Here is a 9,984-nt window from a genome sequence, read left to right on the forward strand (position 1 = left end):
ATGGTGTGGTCTCAGAATCTCTGTGTCCTCAGACTTATGGCTTAGATGTCTCAGAATCTCTGTGTTCTCAGACTTATACTGTAGATGTTTCAGAATCTCTGTGTCCTCAGACTTATACTGTAGATGTCTCAGAATCTCTGTGTCCTCAGACTTATACTGTAGATGTTTCAGAATCTCTGTGTCCTCAGACTTATACTGTAGATGTTTCAGAATCTCTGTGTCCTCAGACTTGTACTGTAGATGTCTCAGAATCTCTGTGTCCTCAGACTTGTACTGTAGATGTCTCAGAATCTCTGTGTCCTCAGACTTGTACTGTAGATGTCTCAGAATCTCTGTGTCCTCAGACTTGTACTGTAGATGTCTCAGAATCTCTGTGTCCTCAGACTTGTACTGTAGATGTCTCAGAATCTCTGTGTCCTCAGACTTGTACTGTAGATGTCTCAGAATCTCTGTGTCCTCAGACTTGTACTGTAGATGTCTCAGAATCTCTGTGTCCTCAGACTTGTACTGTAGATGTCTCAGAATCTCTGTGTCCTCAGACTTGTACTGTAGATGTCTCAGAATCTCTGTGTCCTCAGACTTGTACTGTAGATGTCTCAGAATCTCTGTGTCCTCAGACTTATGCTGTAGATGTCTCAGAATCTCTGTGTCCTCAGACTTATACTGTAGATGTATCAGAATCTCTGTGTCCTCAGACTTATACTGTAGATGTTTCAGAATCTCTGTGTCCTCAGACTTATACTGTAGATGTTTCAGAATCTCTGTGTCCTCAGACTTATACTGTAGATGTTTTAGAATCTCTGTGTCCTCAGACTTATACTGTAGATGTTTTAGAATCTCTGTGTCAGCCTTAGATTCTTCATCAGAGACATGAATTGAGCACTGCCAGGCAACACAAAACAAAAACATTATTTTGTGTGCAAATTGGATTCATTTAATCAATACATCAATGTTTATTCTGTGAAATAATACTGTGAATACAGTAATTTAGTTTTGTTAACATGTTTCTGATAGTTGCTCAATTAAATTACAATTTCAGTCTTAAACTATGCAGAAACACCTTTCTCAAGCATAATCATAGAATAACTGACTAGAGATTCCAAGCTCCCAGGTGTAGCCTGTGTGTACTCGTGACCAGGGTTCTTTGTTGAAATTTAATTGATCTATGTTATCGTAGAAAAACTAGAATGATTTCTACTGTAAGTCTAGCTTCAGAACCTATCAAACTGTTACTCTGGTCTGGGTTTCTATTTCCAATATATACGGTACTTTAAGATGTGTATGTCTATAGCAAGTGTGGAAAAACATATTGGATCGATCTGCTGTTAATTCTATGAAGTACATTCAGATTTTATTCCCCTCCTCTAGCCGCCTCTCAGTCTCTGTCACATGGGACTTTTTAACATCAAGAGAAGAGACGAAAGAAGACAGACTTTATTATGCTAATAGAAAGGCATGTAGGACAGAGCAAAGCATCTCATATTGTTAGCAGGCTGCTACAATAACAAGCTCAGAACACTATTGTATGGTGGCCTCAATGTGACAAACCTTTTTCTAATTTTTATCAAACCTTTGACTATATCCCGGAGGAAGTGAATTTGTTGATAGGAATAAATGAATGGTATGTTTCGTTATTATAGACTTTCTCCTTGTCATAATGTAACATGCATATTTTCCTTATTTAAAATCATACAAATCCCTAAATATCTATCAGAACCTTTCCGTACTTTTTTCCCCCTATATGATCCGTTTCTTCACTTCCTGTTTAGAGGAATCACAGACTCAAGCTTAATCATACCGCAGTCCCCATTGCTCATTATGTTCCTGAAAAACAATATCATGGGAAAGGTACACAATGTATTACTGTGTAAGTTACACTTGTCATAACACTTACTATGGCCTCACCAGTTATATTTTCAGTTCCTGTCTTCACCAGTTACCAAACACTTCAGCCCAGTCCATCTCGCTCTCTCCCATTTCTCTGTGAGACGATGAAGGAAATCCATTTCATTAGTAATTGACTTGAGAAGAAGTGCAGTGGGGGAGAACGGAGAAACGGAGCAGTGGTCTGGTTGTTTGACTAACGGAGCCCTCTCAGTGGGTGTGATGGTGGCGTGATGGGTAAAACTCAGAAGTCAGCTATCACTTTAAAACACGCTGGTCCTTATCTCTGTCACAGGGCCTAATAGAGTAATGAATCAACATAAAGCCTGGGCCTCTCCTAAACGGGCCGTTGCTCCTCGACGAACAGCATAGCCGTAGTCCCACCAACACTGGGTTTGGGGATTTGGGGAGTTCACCTACCCGAGTTGTGGCTGTAGTAGTTGTCCACGTATGGCTAGACGGAATCTGACCCAGCATTTATGAAATGGATCCACATTTGTGCCTTAAGAGTAAAAAGCTTTATTTCAATGTTGAGTAATGATGATGAAGAGATGCTCGCTGTATGGATAATAAGCAGAGGCTGGCATTGACAAGAGAACTCGCCAAACGAGTCTGCGAGGTACCCACGAATGACAAATTAAGAATTAGTCTGGTCGATGTATTCAAGTGGCAGACAGACAGCGGCTGCATTGTGCTGGGCTTATTGGGTGTTGAAAGCTTCCAATGGAAGCTATTTGGCCTTCAGTAGTTTGAAAATGTCATTTTTTTCCACATGGTGTATTAGAGTGACTATGTTTCACAATGAAGTTATTCACTCAACCATAACGATAATCCTTTGCTACATGTAGGTCAACTGTACACCAATCGATTACTTCAATCAATGTGAAAATACACAATGGCCTACTCTTTTAAACTGGACATTTTTGCGTCTTCATTCATCTTTCAATAGCTCTTTCTTTTTCAAAAGCTGAAGAACATGTGCACATCTAGGTACGTTTTGCAGGTGCTAGAGTCAATGTTATATTACAGTTGAAGTTGGAAGTTTACATACACTTAGGTTGGAGTCATTAAAACTTGTTTTTCAACCACTCCACAAATTTCTTGTTAACAAACTATAGTTTTGGCAAGTTATTTAGGACATCTACTTTGTGCATGACACAAGCCATTTTCCCAACAATTGTTTACAGACAGATTTTTCATTGAATCACAATTCTAATGGGTCAGAAGTTTACATACACTAAGTTGACTGTGCCTTTAAACAGCTTCAGAAATTCCTAGAAAATTATGTCATAGGCTAATGGACATAATTTGAAGCAATTGAAGGTGTACCTGTGGTGTATTTCAAGGCCTACTTTCAAACGCAGTGCCTCTTTGCTTGACATCATTGGAAAATCAAAATAAATCAGCCAAGACCTCAGAAAAAAATCATAGCTCTCCACAAGTCTGGTTCATCCTTGGGAGCAATTTCCAAACACCTGAACGTACCACATTCATCTGTACAAACAACAGTACGCAAGTATAAACACCATGGGACCACGTAGCCGTCATATCGTTCAGGAAGGAGACACATTCTGTCTCCTAGAGATGAATGTACTTTGATGAAAAAAGTGCAAATCAATCCCAGAACAACAAATCAAATCAAATGTATTTATTTATATAGCCCTTCTTACATCAGCTGATATCTCAAAGTGCTGTACAGAAACCCAACCTAAAACCCCAAACAGCAAGCAATGCAGGTGTAGAAGCACAGTGGCTAGGAAAAACTCCCTAGAAAGGAACCAGGCTATGAGGGGTGGCCAGTCCTCTTCTGGCTGTGCCGGGTGGAGATTATAACAGAACATGGCCAAGATGTTCAAATGTTCATAAATGACCAGCATGGTCAAATAATAATAATCACAGTAGTTGTCGAGGGTGCAGCAAGTCAGCACCTCAGGAGTAAATGTCAGTTGGCTTTTCATAGCCGATCATTAAGAGTATCTCTACCGCTCCTGCTGTCTCTAGAGATTTGAAAACAGCAGGTCTGGGACAGATAGCACTTCCGGTGAACAGGTCAGATTTCCATAACCGCAGGCAGAACCGTTGAAACTGGAGCAGCAGCATGGCCAGGTGTACTGGGGACAGCAAGGAGTCATCATTCCAGGTAGTCTTGAGGCATGGTCCTAGGGCTCAGGTCCTCCGAGAGAGAGAAAGAAAGAGAGAATTAGAGAGAGCATACTTAAATTCACACAGGACACTGGATAATACAGGTGAAGTACTCCAGATATAACAAACTGACCCTAGCCCCCCGACACAAACTACTGCAGTATAAATACTGGAGGCTGAGACAGGAGGGGTCAGGATACATTGTGGCCCCATCCGATGATACCGCCGGACAGGGCCAAACAGGAAGGATATAACCCCACCCACTTTTCCAAAGCACAGCCCCCACACCACTAGAGGGAAATCTTCAACCACCAACTTACCATCCTGAGACAAGGCCGAGTATAGCCCACAAAGATCTCCGCCACGGCACAACCCAAGGGGGAGCGCCAACCCAGACAGGAAGATCACGTCAGTGACTCAACCCACTCAAGTGACGCACCCCTCCTAGGGACGGCATGAAAGAGCACCAGTAAGCCAGTGACTCAGCCCCTGCAATAGGGTTAGAGGCAGAGAATCTCAGTGGAAAGTGGGGAACCGAACAGGCAGAGAAAGCAAGGGTGGTTCGTTGCTCCAGAGCCTTTCCGTTCACCTTCACACTCCTGGGCCAGACTACACTCAATCATATGACCCACTGAAGAGATGAGTCTTCTGTAAATATTTAAAGGTTGAGACCGAGTCTGCGTCTCTCACATGGGTAGGCAGACCATTCCATAAAAATGGAGCTCTATAGGAGAAAGCTCTGCCTCCAACAGATTGCTTAGAAATTCTAGGGACAATTAAGAGGCCTGCGTCTTGTGACCGTAGCGTACGTGTAGGTATGTACGGCAGGACCAAATCAGAAAGATAGGTAGGAGCAAGCCCATGTAATGCTTTGTAGATGAGCAGTAAAACCTTGAAATCAGCCCTTGCCTTAACAGGAAGCCAGTATAGGGAGGCTAGCACTGGAGTAATATGATAAAATCTTTTGGTTCTAGTCAGGATTCTAGCAGCCGTATTTAGCACTAACTGAAGTTTATTTAGTGCTTTATCCGGGTAGCCGGAAAGTAAAGCATTGCAGTAGTCTAACCTAGAAGTAACAAAAGCATGGATTCATTTTTCTGCATCATTTTTGGACAGAAAGTTTCTGATTTTTGCAATGTTACGTAGATGGAAAAAAGCTGTCCTTGAAACAGTCTTGATATGTTCGTCAAAAGAGAGATTAGGGTCCAGAGTAACGCCGAGGTCCTTCAGTTTTATTTCAGACGACTGTACAACCATCAAGATGAATTGTCAGATTCAACAGAAGATCTCTTTGTTTCTTGGGACCTAAAACAAGCAACTCTGTTTTGTCCGAGTTTAAAAGTAGAACATTTGCAGCCATCCACCTCCTTATGTCTGAAACACAGGCTTCTAGTGAGGGCAATTTTGGGGCTTCACCATGTTTCATTGAAATGTACAGCTGTGTGTCATCCGCATAGCAGTGAAAGTTAACATTATGTTTTCGAATGACATCCCCAAGAGGTAAAATATATAGTGAAAACAATAGTGGTCCTAAAACGGAACCTTGAGGAACACCCCAATTTACAGTTGATTTGTCAGAGGCAAACCATTCACAGAGACAAACTGATATCTTTCCGACAGATAAGATCTAAACCAGGCCAGAACTTGTCCGTGTAGACCAATTTGGGTTTCCAATCTCTCCAAAAGAATGTGGTGATCTATGGTATCAAAAGCAGCACTAAGGTCTAGGAGCACGAGGACAGATGCAGAGCATCGGTCTGACGCCATTAAAAGGTCATTCACCACCTTCACAAGTGCAGTCTCAGTACTATGATGGGGTCTAAAACCAGACTGAAACATTTTGTATACATTGTTTGTCTTCAGGAAGGCAGTGAGTTGCAACAGCTTTTTCTACAATTTTTGAGAGATATGGAAGATTCGATATAGGCCGATAGTTTTTAATATTTTCTGGGTCAAGGTTTGGATTTTTCAAGAGCGGCTTTATTACTGCCAGTTTTAGTGAGTTTGGTACACATCCAATAGAAAGCTGTTTATTATGTTCAACATAGGAGGGCCAAGCACAGGAAGCAGCTCTTTCAGTAGTTTAGTTGGAATAGGGTCCAGTATGCTGCTTGAAGGTTTAGTATTTATGATTATTTTCATCATTGTGTCAAGAGATATAGTACTAAAACACTTGAGTGTCTCTCTTGATCCTAGGTCCTGGCAGAGTTGTGCAGACTCAGGACAACTGAGCTTTGGAAGAATACGCAGTTTTAAAGAGGAGTCCGTAATTAGCTGTCTAATGATCATGATCTTTTCCTCAAAGTTCATGAATTTATTACTGCTGAAGTGAAAGCCATCCTCACTTGGGGAATGCTGCTTTTATTTAGCTTTGCGACAGTATCAAAAATAAATTTAGGATTGTTCTTATTTTTCTCAATTAAGTTGGAAGAATAGGATGATCGAGCAGCAGTGAGGGCTCTTCGATACTGCACGGTACTGTCTTTCCAAGCTATTCGGAAGACTTCCAGTTTGGTGTGGCGCCATTTCCGTTCCAATTTTCTGGAAGCTTGCTTCAGAGCTCGGGTATTTTCTGTATACCAGGGAGCTAGTTTCTTATGACAAATGGTTTTAGTTTTTAGGGGTGCAACTGCATCTAGGGTATTGCGCAAGGTTAAATTGAGTTCCTCAGTTAGGTGGTTAACTGATTTTGGTCCTCTTTTAGGCAGAGGGAGTCTGGAAGGGCATCATCATATCAAGATTATGATCAGTGATTAGTTCATTGACTATAACTGCTTTTGAAGTGAGGGATCTAACATTAAGTTGTCCTATTTTGAGATGTGAGGTATCACTATCTCTTTCAATAATGTCAGGAATGGAGGAGGTCTTTATCCTAGTGAGATTGCTAAGGCGAACACCGCCATGTTTAGTTTTGCCCAACCTAGGTTGAGGCACAGACACGGTCTCAATGGGGATAGCTGAGCTGACTACATTGACTGTGCTCGTGGCAGACTCCACTAAGATGGCAGGCTGGCTAACAGCCTGCTGCCTGGCCTGCACCCTATTTCATTGTGGAGCCAGAGGAGTTAGAGCCCTGTCTATGTTGGTGGATAAGATTAGAGCACCCCTCCAGCTAGGATGGAGTATGTCACTCCTCAGCAGGCCAGGCTTGGTCCTGTTTGTGGGTGAGTCCCAGAAAGAGGGCCAATTAGAGGGTCAGAAAACAGTTTTCAACCAGCGATTGAGTTGTGAGACTCTGCTGTAGAGCTCATCACTCCCCCTAACTGGGAGGGGGCCAGCAAAGGACCTTGTGAAGATGCTGGAGGATACAGGTACAAAAGTATCTATATCCACAGTAAAACGAGTCCTATATCGACATAACCTGAAAGGTCGCTCAGCAAGGAAGAAGCCACTGCTCCAAAACCGCCATAAAAAAGCCAGACTACAGTATGCAACTGCACATTGGGACAAATATCGTACTTTTTGGAGAAATGTCCTCTGGTCTGATGAAAAAAAACTGTTTGTCCATAATGACCATCGTTATGTTTGGAGGAAAAAGGGGGAGATTGGCAGCCAAAGAACACCATCCCAACAGTGAAGCACGGGGTTGGCAGCATCATGTTGTTGGGGTGCTTTGCTGCAGGAGGGCCTGGTGCACTTCACAAAATAGATGGCATCATGAGGGAGGAAATTTATGTGGATATATTGAAGCAACATCTCAAGACATCAGTCACGAAGTTAAAGCTTGGTCACAAATGGGTCTTCCAAATGAACAATGACCACAAGCATACTTCCAATGTTGTGGCAAAATGGCTTAAGGACAACAAAGTCAAGGTATTGGAATGGCCATCACAAAACCCTGACCTCAATCCTATAGAAAATGTGTGGGCAGAACTGTAAAAGCGTGTGCGAGCAAAGAGGCCTACAAACCTGACTCAGTTACACCAGCTCTGTCAGGAGGAATGGGCCAAAATTCACCCAACTTATTGTGGGAAGCTTGTGGAAGGCTACCTGAAACATTTGACCCAAGTTAAACAATTTAAAGGCAACGCTACCAAATACTAATTGAGTATATGTAAACTTCTGACCACTGGGAATGTGAATAAATAAAAGCTGAAATAAATCATTCTCTCTACTATTATTCTGACATTTCACATTCTCAAAATAAAGTGGTGATCCTATCTGACCTAAGACAGGGGATTTTAACTAGGATTAAATGTCAGCAATTGTGAAAAGCTGAGTTTAAATGTATTTGGCTAAGGTGTATGTAAACCTCCGACTTCAACTGTATATAGTTATAGGTATATTATATATTTATATTATATAGTCATAGTTATATTATATTATATAGTTTTAGTTATATTATATAAAATAGTTAGTTATAGTTATAATAAATTACACAAGTGAGCGTTGGACTAGTAACCGAAAGGTTAAAAATATGTCTTTCTGCCCCTGAACAAGCCAGTTAACCCACTGTTCCCTGGTAGGCCGTCATTGTAAATAATAATTTGTTCTTAACTGGCTTGCCTCTATAAATAAAGGTTGAATAATTATAGTTATAGTTATTTTATATAGTAGTTATTATATAGTTATTTTTATATTGTATTATATGGTTATATTATATTATAGTTATTTATAGTTATATTATGCGGTTATACTTATAATATATGCGTATATTATCTTATATAGTTATATTATTTTATATAGTTATAGGCAAACGTTTTTGTCGTAAAACGTATCAATAAAATACCTGGGAGTATGAACAGCAGTGTGCAGCGTTTTCCTTTGTATTTTTCATAAGCTCTTTCTTTTCCCAATGTGATTCTGCTTTCTTTTTTTCTGGCTCACAGCATATCTCATTGTCTATTCAGTATCTGTACTTTGCCACCAAGTGTTTGGATATTTTTTCAAAGTGAAAATGAATATGTATGAGAACACAAATCAGTCTCACACTTACCAGAAATGGTTCATTCATAGGATAACCTTTACATTTGCACAGAAATGGTTCTGAACATGCTGTTCTGTAGAAATCTTCTCCTGAGATGCTAACATTCTGACAGGAGTATATCTGTCTCCACTTGCAGCTCTGTACTTCATGTTCTCAGCTCATTCTCAAACCATGTTTAATGTTGTCACAGGGATTATGCAAGCCTTTCAAATCCATCCCTTCCATTCAATCTGCATGAATTCATGACTGGGCCCTTCACAGTAGCGTAGCTGGCTAGGCTTGTGTTCAAATCTAGCTCTTGGTGTAAATACTGTAGACACTGTTTAATTCTGACCTTCAAAGATAATAAATACATTCAGCAATTTCCAATGGCTTTGAAATGCAGGTTCTCTGTGTGAATTCTTCTGGAGCTAGAGAGGGACGGAGACAATGTACTAAATTGTTCAATATTAAAGGGAATGGGTCCCCTGGTTGTTCGATGTATCTGGCCCTCATCCCTGGAGGATGAAACAGTCGTACAGTCGTATTGTAGTGAGCATACACACAGCACAGCCTCCTGGTCAATTCTCAGTCAGTCAGCATCCACTACTGAGCCTGTTAGTGTTCACAGGATACCATCTGAAAACTATTTTTCACTCCCCGACAGAGAATGTTGAGAAAAAGAAACTCACTTAACATATTGCCATTTTTGTACACTAAAAAAAAGAAGTATACATATTTTGATCGATAGACCTTGATCAGGGTTTGCAGAGAGGTGTGACTGCAAACATACATGTGTACCCCCCCAATAACAGGGCTTCTGCTCTGTTGTTACGGACAGCATCCACTGCTGAGCACCTGCCTGATCTCTGTATCAGTCTCTCAACACAGAGGATGTACTGTAGCACCTGCCTGATCTCTGTTTCAGTCTGAAATCCAATAGAGCCAGCTACAGTAGAACACAGAAGGACAGGAAGCACTACTAAACCAAAGAGCGCACTCAATTCTCCTTTTGACACTCTACTGTGCAGATTCAAAAAACAGATACATTT

This window comes from Oncorhynchus tshawytscha, linkage group LG05 (assembly GCF_018296145.1).
Source record: "Oncorhynchus tshawytscha isolate Ot180627B linkage group LG05, Otsh_v2.0, whole genome shotgun sequence".
In the NCBI taxonomy this organism is placed as follows: domain Eukaryota; kingdom Metazoa; phylum Chordata; class Actinopteri; order Salmoniformes; family Salmonidae; genus Oncorhynchus; species Oncorhynchus tshawytscha.